The following is a 19,794-nucleotide window of genomic DNA, read 5'->3' on the forward strand; positions in this document are numbered from 1 at the left end:
ATTAGAAATTAAAACTGAGGAGCGCCTGGGTGGCTTAGTGGATTAAAACCTCCGCCTTAGGCTCAGGTCATGATTCCGGGGTCCTGGGATTGAGCCCTGCATTGGGCTCTCTGCTTGGCAGGGAGCCTGCTTCTCCTCCTCGCCTCTCTCTGCCTGCCTCTCTGCCTACTTGTGATCTCTGTCTGTCAAATAAATAAATAAAATATTTAAAAAAAAAAAGAAATTAAAACTGAGAAAGTGAAAAATATTTATTTATTAAATGATAGAGAATACCAATAACAAGCATATTATAATTTCTGTAACATTTTTTAATGAAATATTACTATCTTCCAAAGCAAGAAATGGCAAGAGCAGCATTGTTTTACATTTTGCAATGTCTTTAAGGTCTAGATTAATAGAGGTAGGTAGGTACTCAGATTCTGCTTCTGCATTCAATCTATAACAATATGTCATTTTCATTGAAGCATATGAAGAAAATCCTGCATCTGAGAAATAAGTAGTTTGTAAAGGAGGAGTATCCTAATAGTCTTTTCAGATAGTCTTTTTTTTTTAAACTACAACAAATATTTTATAAATCTCATTCTTAAATATTTGGTTTTTATTTAATTATTTAAGATAAGCTTTTTGATACTATACTAAAACTTTCGGTCAACAGATTTTAGTTTTTTAAGGAGAAAAAGTGCTTTTTGAACTGTTATTACACCCAAATGTTTCTTTCTTTCTTTCTTTCTTTCTTTTTAAGATTTTATTTATTTATTTGACAGACAAAAATCACAATTAGGCAGAGAGGCAGGCAGAGAGAGAAGAAGGGAAGCAGGCTCTCTCCTGATCAGAGAACCCGATGCGGGGCTTGATCCCAGAACCCTGGGATCAGGACCTGAGCCCAAGGCAGAGCCCTTAACCCACTGAGCCAGTCTTTCTAGCATTGTGAATGGATCTTTTACCCATGAGTGATTTTAAACATCATGCATTCATTTGGAAAATATTAGTTCACGGAGTTATATAGATCTTCCCAATGTTGATACATTTCATTACACAATATCAAAGTATCACATTTGTTATTATCACTACTGTATGTATCAAAAGTCTGTGTTAGGAATCTGTGAAATTCTGTTGCAGAAGACACTGTAGGGTTTTCCAGAATTCACTTGAAACCTTATCATTTATAACAACCTGCATTTGACTTGAAGTGACAGGCTTACTTAGTTCATTTTTGATAAAATGATTGCCACATACCCAAGTCTGAATAGACCCTAGTTTGTCCACAAGTTTTTCTTTCATGTAAAAGTGGTGTTCTGTGAAAAGAATAGCTAGTTCAGCTTGCAACTCAAGTAATTGCACAAATGCTTTTCCTCGAGACAACTATCATACTTGGGTGTGCACCCGAAGTCCTTTACTTCTTAGTTCATATGCAGAATATTTAGACGATGTATACTCAAAGGTTGATATTTAATAGAAGTGATCATTTTTACTACTTTACTAGGATATTCTTAAGTGAAATTGGCTTTCCCTCCTTCCTCTCCTGGGAGTACATTGGAGAATACAATACTAGTATAGTTTGGTGCCACAGCCTTGATTTTCTGTTAAGAACTAGTGGTTTTCCTGCCATTGCTTTTGCACAGTCAGTGTAAATATCAGTACAGCTTGTTCCAGAATAAACCATAAAATTCACAGGAAGTATTCAACTCTGAATATATCAGTACCGCTTGTGTTCGTGGTGAAGAATTCGCATAAAATAAATTTTCTTCAGTGATTAGTTGCTGTTGATACCATACACACACAAAGAAAACAATAATCCAAACACATCTGTGTATTGGTCCTTTTATAAGGCAAAAGTACAATTCTACAGAGCAGATACAAACTTAGTCTCTATGTTTACAGTTAAGTCTTTAATTCAGTACAGTACTGTGTAGTTGGAAACTCAATGCCATGACTTCTTTTATTGCCTTTTTATCTAACAGGTATTCAGCAGTGCCAGCTCTATAAGGCTTTGTTAGTTCTTTTAACTAGTGTGCGCATGTATTCATCCAATGCAAAATATAACTTAACCCTAAAATGCTTTAGTAATTTTTTTAAATTTCTGGTATACAGAATGGTGAACCATTTTTTTCTCTAAAAGTTCATTTTTCCTGGGGTGCCTGGGTGGCTGAGCATCTGCCTTCAGCTCAGGTCATGATCTTAGGGTCCTGGGATGGAGCCCCAGGTTGGGCTCCCTGCTTATCAGAGAGCCTGCTTCTCCCTCTGCTGCTCTCCCTGCTTCTGCTCTCTCTCTCTTTCTCAAATAAATAAATAAAATATTCTAAAAATTAAAAAAAAATAAAAGCTCATTTTTCCTATATGTAGAATATTCAATTCCTTTAAACTCTAAATGGTTGATCTCAAAATGATGCCATAATTTTACTGGCATCATAATACTGGTCCAGAAATTCTGTTGCAGAAGACACTATAGGGTAAATTTTTAACACCTATAAAGCTGACAGAAAGGTAGCTTTTGTCATATTTTCATTTTTTATTTACAATTTTGTTCAGTTTCTCTGGAGTAGGTTCTTTTCTTCTGTGAATGAGAGGACTCCGGTATGTCAGTTTCATCATTTTGGGCGTCTTTAGACCTAGATGGCGTAGCTGTAGGTTATGAAAGCAAGTCTTCTACTCTCTTTTTTGACGTGAATGATCCATCCTAAAATATAATAAAAATTTATTGTAAATAAGCTTATTTTATTTTAGAATAAAATATTTAACTAGAAAATAAAAAGAAAAAAGTCAACAACTTAGAACAGGTTTCTAAATTTTAAAAACTTATTGTAAAACAACACATGTAAGTATGCTTAGTTCTTTATGTGGTAAAGAACAGGTTGGAAGAAAACTTTAGGATTTCAAAATAATAATTTCTTGAACGATAATGAGGTTACAGAATCATAGCCAGTATATCCAAAAATAGCTGGTAAAAGCACAGTGGAAATACTGATAAGGAACTGAATTAATCTCTAAAAATATACATGTTTACATCTTGAGAAAACACAAAAATACACATAGCCACCCAAAAAATGACATCTTCATTGTCTTTGTTGCCTCTGGAAATCTCCACTATACACTGTTAAAGAAAGGTTGTATAAAAGGTGAGTGGTGTTTTAGAATTATTATGAAAATTGTTCTGACTCCTGGGACCCCCTGAGAGAGCCCCAGGGACATTTAGGGGTCCTCAAACCACATTGTGTATAATTTATTTAATGGAAGTACTCCTAAGATTAAAGTAATAATCTTTACATGCTTGGGAAAAAGCCCTCCAAGGCTTTACTTCTCTGGACAGTTCTATGCTCAGTTCTTGCTGCACAGACTCCACATCACATTGTGTCTGGCCCAGGGCCTGACCCCAGGGCTCACTCTGCCAGTACAGTGTTCCACCTGCCCACATGGCCCAACCCTCCATCAAGTTCTCACCGCTTGGCTTCCTTTGGCTCTTCAGGCTGTTTTGATTCATAGCTCTAAGGCCCAAAAGGGACTTTGTGCTCACGATTATGCCTTATTTATTATTTTCAGATACCATCTGTGCTTTTCTTGTCATGGTAGAGGACAACTTCATTCTCCTACACACTCCAGCCTACTCTCTTCTCTTTTCAAGTTTGTACTCTAACAATTTTTAGTTAAAACCGTAGTGTTTACATTACTTTGTCTATGTAAATATTATTCACTGCATAGAAGAGTAATATATTAAGAATATTTTTATACATTGCGATTTTCTCCTGAGATGACTATAAGACTTATTTTTCCTCATGTGTACTATACTAAAAATACATATTAGAAATTTTTAAATTTCTTTATTGGATCTATTATGCATTTATCACTGAGCTATTTTTTTCCAAACGTTAAGACCTACCATAAATCTATCAGTCCAGTTTTCCCCTTAAAAAAAAAATTTTTTTTTTAATCAGTGCAGATTTTAGTAAAAAAAAAATTTTTTTTAACCAGTGCAGATTTTAGTAAAAAAAAATTTTTTTTTTTTTTTACTAAAATCTGCACTGGTTAATTTTTAGGTCTGCTACACAGCTGTTGTCCTGGCTCCCTTTTACCTCAATCCTGTGTTAAATCAGCTGCTTCCTGGACCCCATATTTTCCATTTTCTAGGTGAAAGAGAAATTTTGCACACACTCCAGTAGCTTTCTAAGAAAGAGGTATATCGGGGCAAATATACTGAGTCTTTGCATGTCAGAAAATACCTTTATTCTAGTCTGTTACTCAATGGATAGATTATTATTTTTCCTGAAAGTAGTGGAGAGAATGATACTAAGGGTATTTTCCACTGATATGCAGATTTTCATTTGATTCTTTTGTCAGCCTGAAATTTCACCCCTATCCCTACCACCTCTAGTGTACCTAAATCCTGAATGTCTTCAGTTTAAATTATATAAAGAATGTACTTTTTTTCCGTGGATGTGTTGGAAGGTGGCAAAGGATGCTATTATGTTGCTAGGTGGCACAGGGAAGACTTCTTATTGTCAATATATAAACTTCCAGTACTTTCTCCATTCTAAGCCCTGCACTACAATCCCACCTTGCTTTACCTGGTGCCTCAAAGCACTGATGCTTTCAGGGGTTAACAGCTCACATCTCCATAGTGTACTCTTTGCTGGCATTTCCTTATAGCTTCCTCAGCTCTGCTAGAGAAAGAATTATTTCTCAATCTACTTTCTAGCTTCTAAAACCTTTAAAAAATACTTTTTCCTTTCTTTGGTGATTTTATCCCTGTGAGATGTTGCATTTTTTTAAAAAGATTTTATTTATTTATTTGACAGAGAGAGATCATAAGTAGACAGAGAGGCAGGCAGAGAGAGAGAGAGAAAGGGAAGCAGGCTCCCTGCTGAGCAGAGAGCCCGATGTGGGACTCGATCCCAGGACCCTGGGATCATGACCTGAGCTGAAGGCAGAGGCTTAACCCACTGAGCCACCCAGGCACCCCGAGATGTTGCATTTTTAAAATTTTTTTTTAAAATTCCTTCCTCTTATTTTGGGTTTGGGGAGAGAGAAAAGATAAATTCATCTGAGTAATCTGGCATTTTTTCTAAAAGATTATTGACCCTAGAAAAATAATATTGGACTTACATGTGTAATATGTAAGTCACATTTAAGGTGACCAGCTGCCTTGGTTTGCTCGGGACTAAGGTTTTCCTCAGATGCATACATACTTTCAGTGCAAAAACTGTTAAAGTTCAAGGTAAGTCAGAACTGTGGGTTACCGTATGTTATGGCATACTTAGAAATATTGCACTCCATCCTTTTTTATTTCTTTTAAAGATTTATTTTTTATTTATTTGAGAAAGAGAGAGAGCATGTGGTGGAGAGGGGCAGATGGAGAGGGAGAGAGAAACCTAAGCAGACTTTGTTCTCAGGGCAAAGCCCCATGCAGGGCTCAATCTCTTGACTCTGAGATCATGACCTGGCTGGAACCAAGAGCTTAACTGACTGCAATACCCAGGGGCCCCAGTACTCCAACCTTCTAAATGGGAAGCTTTTCTGTTATTAAAATATTCCCCATGGGTTCACATATTACCCACTGATATCTGTTGAGTATTAATATGCATAATGCATTACTCCAAGCACTTCAGAAGAAACATGTCAAATATCAACCCTATGAACTGTTCTGATTTTTTGTCATATATATATATCATACATATATTTCAGTTGGGTAAAGGCACACATTGTAGAAAAGGATCTCTCCGTCTGTCCCACTATGGCAGGTTCTGTCCTTGAGAGCTTTCCTTTCTCTCTCTGTTTCTTGCTCTCAGTGTAGATATAGATATATCCTAAAGTATTCATATTTTTTCTTTTTTAAATTAAACTCTACTAATCCTTACCTTGGATTGTCACATTCTGGATTTTGCTGTCACATCACAAGAGGGCAGGACATTAGACATTGTCTAATTCAGGCAAAGTGTCAATGTCACAGTTACAGGCATAGCTGTATTCGGTGGAGAAAGAAGCCAGGCACCACAGGCATCAGAAACAGGATTGAAACTTCTGGGGTTGCAATTTAAGAGCTTGTCAGGGCCTCAGAAAAGGGGTAGGGGTACAGAAAAAACTCCAGTTCTTTGGGGGAGAAAAACTGATAACTGGGAAATTCTGGGAGAAAAACAACTATACAGGCTGAGCCAACTTGGTGGGAAATTTAAAAGGACCATAGGATTAGTGAAGTATAGCAAATTCTTAATCCCATGATCCTAACTGAGATAAACCATTGAAGTATTTCCTGTCTTGAGCAATGTGGTCAAGAATAATAATAATAATACTGTACTTGCATATTACTCTCTAGGTTCTAGACACTGTTTTTAGTACTTCATGTATACTACCTAATTTAAATCCTCATGCTAATTCTATGAGGTAACTATAATTAGTGCTGTTTTTCAAATGAGATGAGTGACACCGATGAAGATGTCATAGAAAGCAAGTAAGAGAGCAGGGATTTAGCCCAGGGCAGATTGGCTCTGCTCATCCAAACTTTTGTAACTGCTGCCCCACCAGGAAGTGAAAGCAGCTGAATGGTCTTGGAGAAGGCATGGGACAATATCGCTAAAAATAGGCACGCTGCCCATAGGGAAAGAGGTGGGCCATGGTTTGTCACTTCTTGTTGGACTCCTCTTTCATTTTAGGCACTTTTGCTTCAGCACGTAAATGTACTTAAAGTTAGCCCATCCATCGTTTGACTCTGGGCTCCTGTTTATCCACCACATACCTCCTTTTTACCAGAAGAGATTCATTTCTACCCTTGTCATCTCTACTTTTCCTCACTCATTCTTTCTGAAACTGATCTCATTCTCATATTTACTAAACTTCAGCACTATTCAGAACATTTTTTCTTGTTGAAGTCACCAATGCCTTAAAAGCTGCTAAATTCCACAAACATTTATTTTATTTTTTATTATGGAGAAACTTAAAAACTTTCAGAGGTGAAGAGAATAATATACTCTTCTTATCAACGTATAACAATCCTGTTTCATCTATGACCTCATCTACTACCCCAGTCAGATTATTATAAAGCAGAATCCTATACACCATAACATGTTTTACCTAATTAATACTTTTGTGTGAATCCCTAAAAGATAAACACTGCTGAATAATCATAATTTTATTATCACACCTAACAATTTAACCAAGACTTATATTATCAAATAACTTTACAACAGAATAACATTTCATCTTTCTCATGACGTTCTTCTCTTTTAATCCTTAACTTTCACTAGACATCTCTGTAGCAATTTACATTAATATCTTAAAATCTCTTTGTATTGCTCCATAAAAAAATTCTGAGTTTTCATTCTGCAGTACTACCCCTTCCTCAAGCTAGGTGGGATATCTTGCCTTTGTTTTTGTACATTAAAGACCACTTTTTGTGTCTTTCTCTTGTTATGCAAATGTTAGAGGCAGGTATTCTCTTGTCATTACTTGCCATTAATAGCCCCCTTTTCTCCAACAAACAAATACCTTCCTGTTCCTCAGGGCTGTGTATATGGCTCTTTTCTCACTAATAACCTCTTTCTTGATTTTCTTCTCTTATCTATTCCTGACAATTCCCACAGCTCTATCTGTACCAGACTCTAACATTCTGGTACTTTGAGTAGATCTGTTTCTCAGGCTTACCAAGATTTAGATCTTTGGGGGAGTACCTCAAGAGTAACTTGCTCCCTGTGTTCTACTATAGCTAACAAGAAACCTAAAATGTGCATAAATGTCTGTCCAGTTATCCCTTTTCTTTAATAAATCTCTCACTCAGAATCCAAATCCTATGTATTATACCTTTTTGACATCCATGAAATGTGTCCATTCTCCTAATCCCATGACCTTTTGCCTTCATTTCAAGATCTAATCATTTAATCATCTGACTTCTGTAAGCTCTTAGCTTATCTTATTTCTAGCTCTTTCCTTTGAAAACTATTCTCCATATTGTCATGACTGATTAAAATCCATCAGTATCTCATCACTGCCTTCCAAATAACATCCAAATTTATCACCATTGTATAAGATATTCTCCAGGACTGATGCCAGTCTGGCTTTCCAAATCATTTTCCCGACTTGTACCCAGTGCTCCTCTTACACAGGACTGTTTGCATGATCTCCAAGGCCCCTATGACTCCATTCTCTTTTTCCCCCCTTTTCTTCCTCCATGCTAGTATCTTCTCAACCTTTGAAGACAGCTGGGACATCCTTCATCCTCCTTTCTGAGTTGCATTATCCGCCCTTGGAGCTCCCTCCTTCATAGACCTCACCACACTCTGATGGAAATTGCTTTGCTGAATGTCCCCCCCTACAGGCTGTTATCTCCGGAAGGGCAGGGATTCTGTCCTACTTATCTTCACAGTCTCATAACTTAGTATATTTCCTGTAATTGAATAGTACTCTATATAATTAAGTGAGCAAAGGAATGAATGACAAAATTACAGTCTGGTTGAAAATTAAAACTTTGAATTAATTAGGTTTCTATTAGAATAAAAACCAGCATTTTTAGCTGTGTGAGTTGAAATTCCTTATTCTGTCAGATACTCGGTTTCCTTTGCTAAAAACAGTTGATACGAAGATTAAGCGAGTTAGTAAGGCCTAATTAATGGATATGCTTTCCTCACTGATAGGAATAAAAGGGAAAGTTAAAATTGTTTCGATGTTTTGGGATCTGTGAAAATGGAAGAACTGTTGGTAGTTCTACAAGACCTGGGAACACAATAAATTTTGACAACTTTCTAAATCAGTCTGAAAACTTTAAGAAGAGCTTTTGTTCAGTGGTATCTTTGAAGCTGGTTATTTCAAGCAATACTCTTACTTATTTAGACTTAAATCTTCAGTTTATGTAGGCTTAAAATTACCAGTGACTCAAAACAAGACCATTGAATACTAATAATGATAATGCCATGAATAATAAGATTAATGGAACATCTCTAGTAAAAAGAGTCTCAATTGACTTTGAGACATACTGAAAAACTATTTCCAATCACGTAGCTTTAGGCAGCTTTGGGCAGTTACAAACAATAGCTTTAGACAGATTTACTTGGTGGTCAGTAATAGAAGGGTAAGGCGGTTCATACTGTTGGCAGAAGTTACCTTCAGTGATAAGCTCTGCAAATATGGTTAACCTTTTTCTGTGTTTGAAAAGGGTTATTGAGCACATTTAGATGATTCCAGTTTCCCATCCAGAGACATAGCAATCACTGTCAGTAGCACTCTCTTCAAATACAAAGGACAGTGATGTCTGTAATCATGTCTCTAAAAATTTCAGGTCATGCTTGGATTTATTTGACTGCACACACTCAAAGGAAACCTCCTCTGATGTTTCTGTTCACCTCTAAGGAAGATCTACTTAAATAGGCCCTTTTCTGAAAGTTCAGTTCTTGTGACTAATCTTAACCATTGGTATGTAAGCACAAAATCAAAGAACTTTGGAAATGGGGAGGAACTTCACTGAGGATTTAGTGTTTATATGGATGAGGAAATTGAAGCCCAAGAATATTGTGCAGTTGGTATCAGGGTCAGGATCAAAACCCAGTTCTACTGAATTTCAACTTGATATAGCTGGGCTCCGTGTCCAAAAATGTTTTGGAAGTTCCCAGTGAGTGGATGAAGAAAGTTGATCTTGTCTCAGTAGGAACTTAAAAAATACTCTTAACAGATGTATAAAACTTTGTAGGGACCAAGAGTCCAAGGCAACATTTCCAAGGCCAGTAGCAAACTAGACTAAGAATGTTCTCCAGTAGAGGCTGATTTGAGGAGGAAGGACAGACGTAACTGTTGGGCATCTGAAGGATGACAGAGTTCAGCCTCCCAGTGGTGCCTAAACAGCTGCAAAAACACCAAAGGCAAATGCCAGGTTGAGAAAAGAAACAAGGGCCAGGCTTCTATTCTAGTATGGATTGGTTTGATTTCTAGAAGCTAGAGGCCTAGCAGAAGATGTTAGATGGATCAAAAAGATGTGATGGATACTAGTTTGTCGGCCAGAACCAAAAAAATCCATGGCCATCAAAGCTTTATGCAACCCTGGGTATAAAAGGCATCAGGGGACGGGGGCAATTTCTTAATCCTATAACAGTTATTAGAAGGGGCTCCCAACCTATTGCTGAAGAGGATTTCATTCCCCCAAAATGACATAATATGAACTCTGAATCCTGTAATGCATACCTTCCACAAATTAATATGAACCCAATGTTGATAATCTCTCCAGGGGAAAAAAGTCCAAAGTATGTTGTTTGCTTCTGACCTCTAGACCTGAGTATAATGTAACTTTCACAATCTAGTTACTTGGCCTAGTGGCTTTGAATGAAAGTTTATTATGCCATCTCAGACATGTTTATGACCAGTTTTAGCCAGTGCAGGCTATGAAGGTACTTTTCCCTTGACCCAGTCAGTTAATTTTAAAATGCCTTGGGCCAAAACTCTCTGGAAAACAAACTTCTAGAATCACTAGGTAGGGTCTTAGTTTACATCGCTTTTGTGTCATGCTATTTTCTTCCATAAACAATAAACGTGGCTGACTTTTTCACAGAAGTAGCTCTTTCTATGTCCTGATTTTCAAAGAATTGGGTACCTTGGATAAAAATGAGTCAGATTTGTTGCTTAACCTTTTGAGTGGCATCAGCATGAACTTACTCTTTATTTGAGACTCCTCTAAAAAAGTATCCTTCTCAGAGGTCATTTTACGCTGACCATTTTTCTAAGTCATAAATACAAAGAAAACGAGCTTTAGAATTACTTACCATCTGGTGACTAGCTCCTCCTGAAATGCCTTCCACCCATCCATATTTTAATATCTTTTCTTTCAATCGTGTGAGATACCTCAGCCAAATATATTGGTTTATCAGTTATTTTCCCGGCTTCTCTAGGCGGCATTTGTTATATGAATATTCATTCCCTTTCCTTCTAGGTCTCCCCCTCTTGTTGATGACAGCTCCACAGTTGCTGAATTACTAGGTCTGTATTTTATAAGCAGCACAAAAGGTTCCTGGAAGTAACGTCCCCAGAGATCTGCGACCCTCCCTCTGAGAGACTCTGAGACCCTCACTGTGAAAGACTCTGAAAGCTCATTTTATGGCGGTTGGTGTAAAATGGCAAAACACCAGACATAGACACCAACCTGGCGTTCGAAACCAAATTGACAGCTGTAACCTAAAGAGAAAAAAATGTGTAAAACCTTTTCCCTTAGTTAAAAATTAAAAGAAAAAAAACCTTACATATCTCTATATCGCTATATATAGATACACACATAAAACAAAGTTTGCACATACTTGTGTTTATAAATACGTAAGCTATGTAAATGTGAATATGAACCCCAGAAAGACCTTTCCACAACCCCTGTACACAATCACCGTGCCTTATATTTGTAGGCATAGGATCAAGGCACAATTGTAAGGATAATGTCAGCCTTTGGTTTCAGCTAACAGCCACCTGCTATTAGAGCTGAGCAATGAGCCTGTGCCGTGGCCAACTGTGGCTGCGTGGTTATGTGGCAGGTTGTGGTGATTTAGGTGCATGATAGGACATGACTGGAAGTCTCAGCCTTCTAGTTTACTCCAGAGCTGTCAGTCACACAGCAATCCCCCAGGTTTCATTTTCAGGACAAGTGGATGAACAAAAGGAATCATTAAAAAGGGTGTTTTCAGGGGCATCTGGGTGGCTCAGTTGGTTAAGTGTCTGCCTTCGGCTCAGGTCACGATGCCGGAACCCTGGGATCGAGTCCTGCATCGGGCTCCCATCTCCATGAGGAGTCTGCTTCTCCCTCTGACCCTCTCCCCTGCCATTCTCTCTCTCACTCTCTATCAAATAAATAAATAAAATCTTTAAAAAAAAACTTAAAAAAAAGGTGTTTTCTTAAAAAAAATAGAGTTGCTAAGACGGATAAGTGAATTGGCAGCACATTGGACTTGGCATCAAGCTACACATTTCATTATGAGGTTTACACCTGACAAAGCTTTCATTTTAATTTTTTGAGTTTCTTGTCTTTAAAAAGAAAACTCAATCTGTATATTTCCACTTTAAAAATTGTGTATATATATATATATATATATATATATCTTGATTCTCTTCTCCCTTTTTTATTCTAAAAATATTTATTGAACTCCTAGGATATAGTCACCATTCCATCAGAAATAAATGGAAATGCATTTAGAACATCCTTTAAGATCTAGAGCTTATCAAATGTGAATGAGGCCTCTCTGATCCAAATGTCGTTTTTACTATCTGTTCAAGAGAAAAGGCAAAGCGATTCCAGCTATTTCACCTCAGTGTCATTTTTAGTTGCCATGACTTTTTCTTTCTGCTATTTTAAATCAGTGGCTTTTTAAAATATTAAAAAGTATAATATTAAGGTTGGCAGTGTTTCTAGTAAAGTGTTTCTAAATTCAGCTGTACAAATGTGATTCACCAGAAAGAGGAAAAATGCCAATTACCAAGCAGAAGTTGTTGCTCATGTACAAACCACACTCCTGAATATTTGTGTTTATTAAACAGAAATCCAAACATCTCATTTTAGTTTCCAGAGAAAAATAAAAGGAGAACTTGACTTGAAAGTGGGTCAAACTTTCTAAGTTAATTAAAAAAAAATAAAATAGCTCATAAGAAATGCTTTTAAAACTGAGGAAAATTAAAACAAAGAAGGCAAGTCGGTAGGAGAAGAATCAATGAAACAAGATGGAATTGGGAGGGAGACAAACCATAAGTGACTCTTAATCTCACAAAACAAACTGAGGGTTGCTGGGGGGAGGGGGTTTGGGAGAAGGGGGTGGGATTATGGACATTGGGGAGGGTATGTGCTTTGGTGAGTGCTGTGAAGAGTGTAAACCTGGTGATTCACAGACCTGTACCCCTGGGGATAAAAATATATGTTTATAAAAAATAAAAAAATAAAAAATTAAAAAAAAAAAAAAACAAAGAAGGCAGAGGTATAAGAATTAAAAAGAAATATATACCAGGAACAAAATGTTTCCCTTTATTCTATTTTCTCCTTACATATACTGATCTGCCTTTCACTGGAAATTTAGGGCAAATTCAATGTTAATGAAAGACAGAAGAGGAAATCTACATTTAAGGAAGGAATAGAAGCCCGTTAACGACTCCATCCCTTGGGAAAGTAAAGAGAGACTGGACAGGTTTCCCAGTATCAGTGTCCCATCTCCCCTGAGCCAGTGTTCCGAAACTTCCTCTAGCCTTACACACCCTTGAAGAGAGGCAAAACTAAATTAATTTTTCCACCTCAGTTCCAAAACTTTCACCCTGGAAATAGCTTTTCCTGGTTTTTCCCTCCTTCTTGCTGCCAACTCTGTCCCCATGCCTCTGGATCAAAATGCAATAAAGGGTTTATATCCTTTATATAAATATGACTTAGAAACTCCTTTGCTGTGTTCAGATTTGTGACCTCTGCTCCAGCGAATTTATTCTAAGGAAAAATTTTGTGAGCCTCCCAGAATACTATACAATTTTACATATGTTTCTGCTGTGATAGAAATTGCCATTTGCCCAAGTACTTTTTATATAAATGCCCTCAAATTTCTAAGATGGTACAGTATGTTCCACCCACTTTTGTGACAGATGGAAGAGACATTTGGAGTTGTAAAATGTCTGTATGAAGAGCAGAGCCTTCTAATGTTGTCATTTTACCTCAAACTAATATAGTTTTCTCTACCCTAGTAAGGTGCTGAAAAATAAATCAATTTTTTATTGAGCTCCCAAATGCTTATAGCACTTGTGCTTTTTTATTTTATAAGTCCCCATACTCTTTCAATGTACTTCTGTCCTAAGGCACTTTCAGTGGTCTACTAACGTCTTCTGGATTCTGCTTTAGCTAGGATCTCATTTCATCTCAAATCTGCCTTCAACCTTGTTGTTCTTTTAACAGAGTCCACATTTCTCTGAGTGTGGCAAATGTATCCCAATCAAAATATGTCAGAAACAAATTCACTATCTTCCTGACCATTCATAATCAAGTAGATCCTTGCTACTTTTGATGCCATAGCATACTAATTAATACATATATATTTATTTGTACAATATATGTATATATATATACATGCACTGCTAATATGTGTGTACACACACACACACACACACACAATTATTTTTACCTGAACTTGAATTCCCCTTTCTGTTCATTTCCAATATCCAACTAATTCCCAAGTCCTATAGGGCTCATACATGTATTTCTTATATTTTACCTGCCCTATTTTTCAATATTTGGAACTACCACCCCAGTTAAGGCACACAACATTTCAGAACGGGACAGCTGGAAAATCTTCAAAGTATTCTCCCTGATCCTTAAATGCCCAGAACACCACTTTCAGAATAATCTGTCTAAAAAAAATTGTTTTTATTGTGTTTCTTTGGTGCTCTAAAATATTCAGTGGTTCTCCATTAGTGAAAGAACAAAAATCAAACTCTTGATCTGCTTCAGGAATTCATACCCCTTCTCCTGCGATTCTTCATATCTACCTAAACTGAAAACCATGTAGGGAAGTAGAAGAAGCATTGGAATGGGAATTAAGAGAACGGGATTTTATTATTTACTTGGTTTCTGACTGGCAAACAGTCACTGTCAAATACTGCAATCTCTCTGATTTTCAGACTCATCCATGATATCAGGGGATGGGTTCAAGGATAATGGTCATAGTACATGGAGTTCCTCCACAGTCTTGAATTCTGATTGCAAAATCTAGAGTTCTACTCATTATTCCAAGAATATCTTATTTATTCTAATTTTACAGAATTGAATTCACACTACACATACTATATGCCATTTCCTTCATCTGGAATGTCTTCCTTTTTTTCTTATTTCCTGTTTGAATAGTATTTCCCTTCCAGGGTCTGCCCCATGTTCTAATACAGCCCTATGAAAGCATTCCAGATTATCACAATGAATTCTCGTTTTTCTGGATTTCACCGTATTCTATAGCACTGATTTTCAATCCCTGTCTCAACTTTTTAACACATGTAACATATAATATATAACATATGTTTCCCATTTTACCTAATTTATAGCTGTTAATATCTTGACCACTCCTCAATATATCTCAGCCATTACATTTCAATATTTCAGTACTGTTTGGTTATTATTCCCAGTATCTCCGTAGAGCCCAAATGATTATTTCTTAAATCTCTTGGTCACTTGTTTTCATTTCCAGCAAATTTGACCATAGCTCTTGGACTTGGTCCTACTCTTTTATCCAGTTGCACTGCTTTTATTCTCTTCTTTTTTAGATGGGTTGGAATTCTCAGTAGTGATCATGTATTGCATCAGTAGTGATTGCTGGAGTTTTGTTAGGAAGGATTGAAAAATTACCTCCAGGCTCAGGAGGAAAGCGTACCACAATGGATCAGCAGTTTTTCCTCTAGTGTAGATGTGGGAAGTGGCACCATAACTGCCATTCCCATACTAGCCCTTGGTCCTCAGTGTTCCCCTGCCCTATTGTATGGTATTGTCTAGAAGGCAGCAGGACAAAATAGAAAGGGCTTTGGAATAGTAGACATAAGAATCTAGCTTGGTTAGAGTGTGGGCTCTCTCCTACTGCCATTGCATGACTTTGGTAACTAACAATCTCTCATCTTCAATTTCTTGAATATAAAATGGAGATTTCACATAAGTTCTAGACAGCCTATAGGATTATTGAGTATCATTTAAAATAGTATCTGTGAAACTACTCCATAAACTGATGTAAAAACTATTAGACATTTCTGTTTTTACCTTTTATTTTAATAAAAAACTTAGAAAACAAGAGAAAGTGTCATAATCTTATGATTCCAATAAAACAATATTAGCATATTGATACATTTCTTTTCCCTTGGTTTCTCACATATATTTTACAAGCTGGATATAATCACATTAAATATATTTTACCATTGTTTTTAATTTTACACTATTGTGTAGTTTATTTCCATGTTTTTTAATAAAAATCATCATTTTAATGATTATATAAACTATGCCATCAGTCTCTGAAATCTCTCTTGTTCCTATTACAATTGTAAATATATCTCTTCTCTGGTTTTTTCTTTTTTTCAATGTGAACTTAAGCTGGCTATTTGGTACAAATTCACTTCGTTTAAGAATGTCACATTCATTCATGTTTCCTGCACGCATTTATTGACGATTTACTGTCAAGTACTGAGTTACATTCTAGGTAGATAGTGAAGAGGAAAACTGTGGCTTCTGTCCTTACAAAAATGTATAGTCTTATGGGAGAAAGCAGCGTGAATACAAAAATAAAATTTAAAAAATGAATACAAATTACCATAGAATTTCTGATTATAATAATGTTATGAGTGAAAACAGCATAGTGTTATGAGAAGAAACATTTGAAGAATTAGAGAGTAGTACTTATTTATAATTGTGTTAAGGGAACACTTTTCTGAGAATGTGTTATTTCTGAAGGACTAAGAAGACAGAATAATGAAAATCTGAGAGAATACGATTATGGGCAAAGTGAATTGTATGTGCCAAGGCTTGAAGTGGGAACTTGCTGAGAGGGTTTAAGGAATGAAGCAAGAGGACATTAGTATGACTAGAGTTTAGTGAACAAGGAGGAAATTACTGGAGATGAAGCTAGAGTGAGATCATGTGGCATGTTAAGCATTGTGTTGTCATAGAATGCAGATTTTACTTTAGGGGTAACAAGATTTGATGGGTTTTAAAGAGGGTAGAACCATGGCCAACTTTGTCTGGCTGCCTTTTAGTAAATAGTTGGGGGTGTGTAAGAATGAATGAAGGCATTACAGTAAAGCCAAGTACAGTAAGTCACAAGTCGAAGAAAATAGTGGCTTGTTCTAAGAAGTGGAAACAGAGATGGAAAAGAAAAGATGAATTCAAAATAAGCTTTGGAAGTAGAACTGGTAGAACTTATGTTAGATTTGGATGTGGGACTGAGCAAAGGGTGACTACAAGAATGACTCCTTTACAAACTGTTGTAGCTTTGTCATGTGTCAAGTTGGATATGCCACACTCCGTTCCCTGATTCCCCTTTGTGGATGCTTCTAGTTAGCGTAGGCCACAGAGCAATTCTTGTGAGATTTGGTAGCATAAAGGAAGGAGCTATTTGCAGCTCACACACATTAGTGCTAATCTGCTGACTCACTTCCTTGGCATGAGGCAGGGGCTGGGCCTGCAACTGCTCAACTTGCCAGTAGATCCTTCTTCAGCTACTACAGCTCATGGGCCAAGTTCATAGCAATATGATACAGCACCCTGGCTTCTGCATGCCACCCATACCATCGAAGTCAAAGGTAACAAGAAATGATACGATGGTTTCTAGCTTATGCCTGATATCTGATGTTTTACACCCACCTTCCCTTCACGACTGCCTGCCCTGTAGACGTTAAGCCCTAACATCAGACACAAAGACAGCAGCCTTATTTATAGAGAATGTGATACGATGGTTTCTAGCTTATGCCTGATATCTGATGTTTTACACCCACCTTCCCTTCACGACTGCCTGCCCTGTAGACGTTAAGCCCTAACATCAGACACAAAGACAGCAGCCTTATTTATAGAGAATGTTTGACCAGCTCTCACAATTACATAAGGTTAAATCTCTATTACAGTTCCCTCTATATGTAAAGATACGTGAGATATCTGTGTATAGACCCTCCTGATTCTGCTGCTCTTCCTGAACCCTGACTGCCACATATAAGAAAACACTTGTTTTCATCCAGAGAAAATTGCTTTGCTATTGAAAAATTACTGGCTGTTGAGGGGAGCAAATGCACCTTTATTTGAAGAAAAAAATATCCTATGATATTCATGCTTTAAGAATTTTAAGAGAAAACTGGGCTCTTACTAGAGGTAGTGGAAGAGTAAGTTCAGGTTCCTGGGCCTGATGTACTCCTAGAAGTTCAGAAAATTTTGTGCCACTAGTATGCTAGTAAATTATGCTGTGCATAATGATAGGAATAAAAGTAAAGAAAAGGAGGGGGGAGGAAGGAAGAAAGGAGAGAGGAAGGGAAGGAGCGAGGAGAGGCCGAAAAATTGTTTTCAAAAACAGCATCGTATTTAATGAAGAATTTTAAAATATACCAAATAACTATTTATAAAATATAAAAAAATATTTTGGAAGGCAAGGTTTTTTTTTTTTTTTTTTTTTTTTTTTTTTTTTTTTTTTTTTAGAGAGGAGGGTATCTTAGAGATTTCAAAAAAGAAAACACTTTCAATTAACTAACTATTATAATTTGAGCCTTGTTGACTCCACAGGCAGACATTGTTGTATCTGAGAAGAGAAACAGACCATTAACGAAAAACACACCATTTCAATAATATATCATTTCAGTGAATCAGTGTCAAATTTCAAAGGCTTTAAAAGGCATCACTGATGAAAAAAAGCCCCTAGATTTTAGTCAAATGATCTTTCTGTCACCAAACTATTACAACTTTAGACAATACGCTGGGAAGATGAATGCAGCACAGGTTAGAAGCAAACCAAAGTTACATTAACTTCCACTGTTACTTCGGCGAAGGCATGCTCTACATCGGTGCTTATATTGGACGGTAAAGCATTCATATTTACAATCACAGGACCACAAGACACATTCCTCCCCGTACTAATTGCAATATATGAGATTAATAATAATAAAAATCAAGTCTTTTCTTTGTCTAAAGAGCCAAAGAAATTGTTTCTTCATTCTAAAGTATTCATAGCATCTAATATTTCAGCATCTTAATAATGCATATGCATAATGCTGTTTTAACAACTTTACTGCATATAGAATAGATTAAACATGAATCAGAAAAGAGTAGGTGCTGGTAACTTTAGTTCATTCATACAAATACTTATTGAGAACATGTGTATGCCAGATATTGCACTAGAGACTAAGAGTTCAAAGATGAATAAATCTACTCCTGGTCCTCAAGTAGCTGATAGATTAGTGTTAGCTAACTGAGCCATTCACTGAGTAATCCTAAAATATCTGCACTTCTGCCTAAGTCTAATTAACCTGTCTTCAATTTCTCACTAGAATTTTGAAAAATAAATATGATTTAAAATTGCTTGTCAAGGCTTCCATGGAAACTGAAGTATTCATTCTACGTGCAAGGCAGGATTACATCCCCCGCTCCCTTTAAAGATAGAATTGGCCGTACTTGCTTTCCCTGATGAAGTGGACCCTGTGGTGTCCTGGGACTTCTATTGGCTCTTGCCAGCCCAAATTTGGTGAGCCTATAGATGAAAATAGCCATTATTAGCAACTAAATTATATAAACCAAGAAATAATTTAAATTTAAAACAAAGATAGTAAATACCCAAATGCATCACTTCCTAATTATTTCACTACATTTTACTATCATGTATGTATTCGGGGGTATATGGTGAAAATGCTATATGATGGTCTGTATTTCTTCCTTACTCCATGGTGATCATGTTGGTAACTTGAAATCAGTCACAGCGGGAGTATTTATACTCAGATATTTGCAAACACTACATATTAGTGGTTTTTTTCCTCCACAAAAATCTGGCTGATGTAAATTTTCTAGAATACTCCTGAGTGGGAGTGTAATGTATCATTTCTAGGAATAAACTCCCTAGCCAGTGTGCACCCTTCTTCCTGCTGAGGTAAGCATGAAAGTATGTGTTGAGTTAGAGCTTCCATCTAACTGGATCGCTGAGTCACTATGGTGAGTAGAATGTGAGCCTGCCAACCCCAATCCACAGACCTACCTTGGACTTGGGGCCTGAAAAAGAATTAATTTCTTTTGTTTTTTCTCTTTGTTACCATAGCTGATCTTGACTGATAAAAAAAAAAACAACAGTAAAGTATTTCCAAAATACTTTTTTTTTTTTTTTAGAAAGTAGTACC

This window comes from Mustela putorius, unplaced genomic scaffold (assembly GCF_011764305.1).
Source record: "Mustela putorius furo isolate JIRA1106 unplaced genomic scaffold, ASM1176430v1.1 tig00003853_pilon_pilon_pilon, whole genome shotgun sequence".
NCBI classification, from domain to species: Eukaryota; Metazoa; Chordata; class Mammalia; order Carnivora; family Mustelidae; genus Mustela; species Mustela putorius.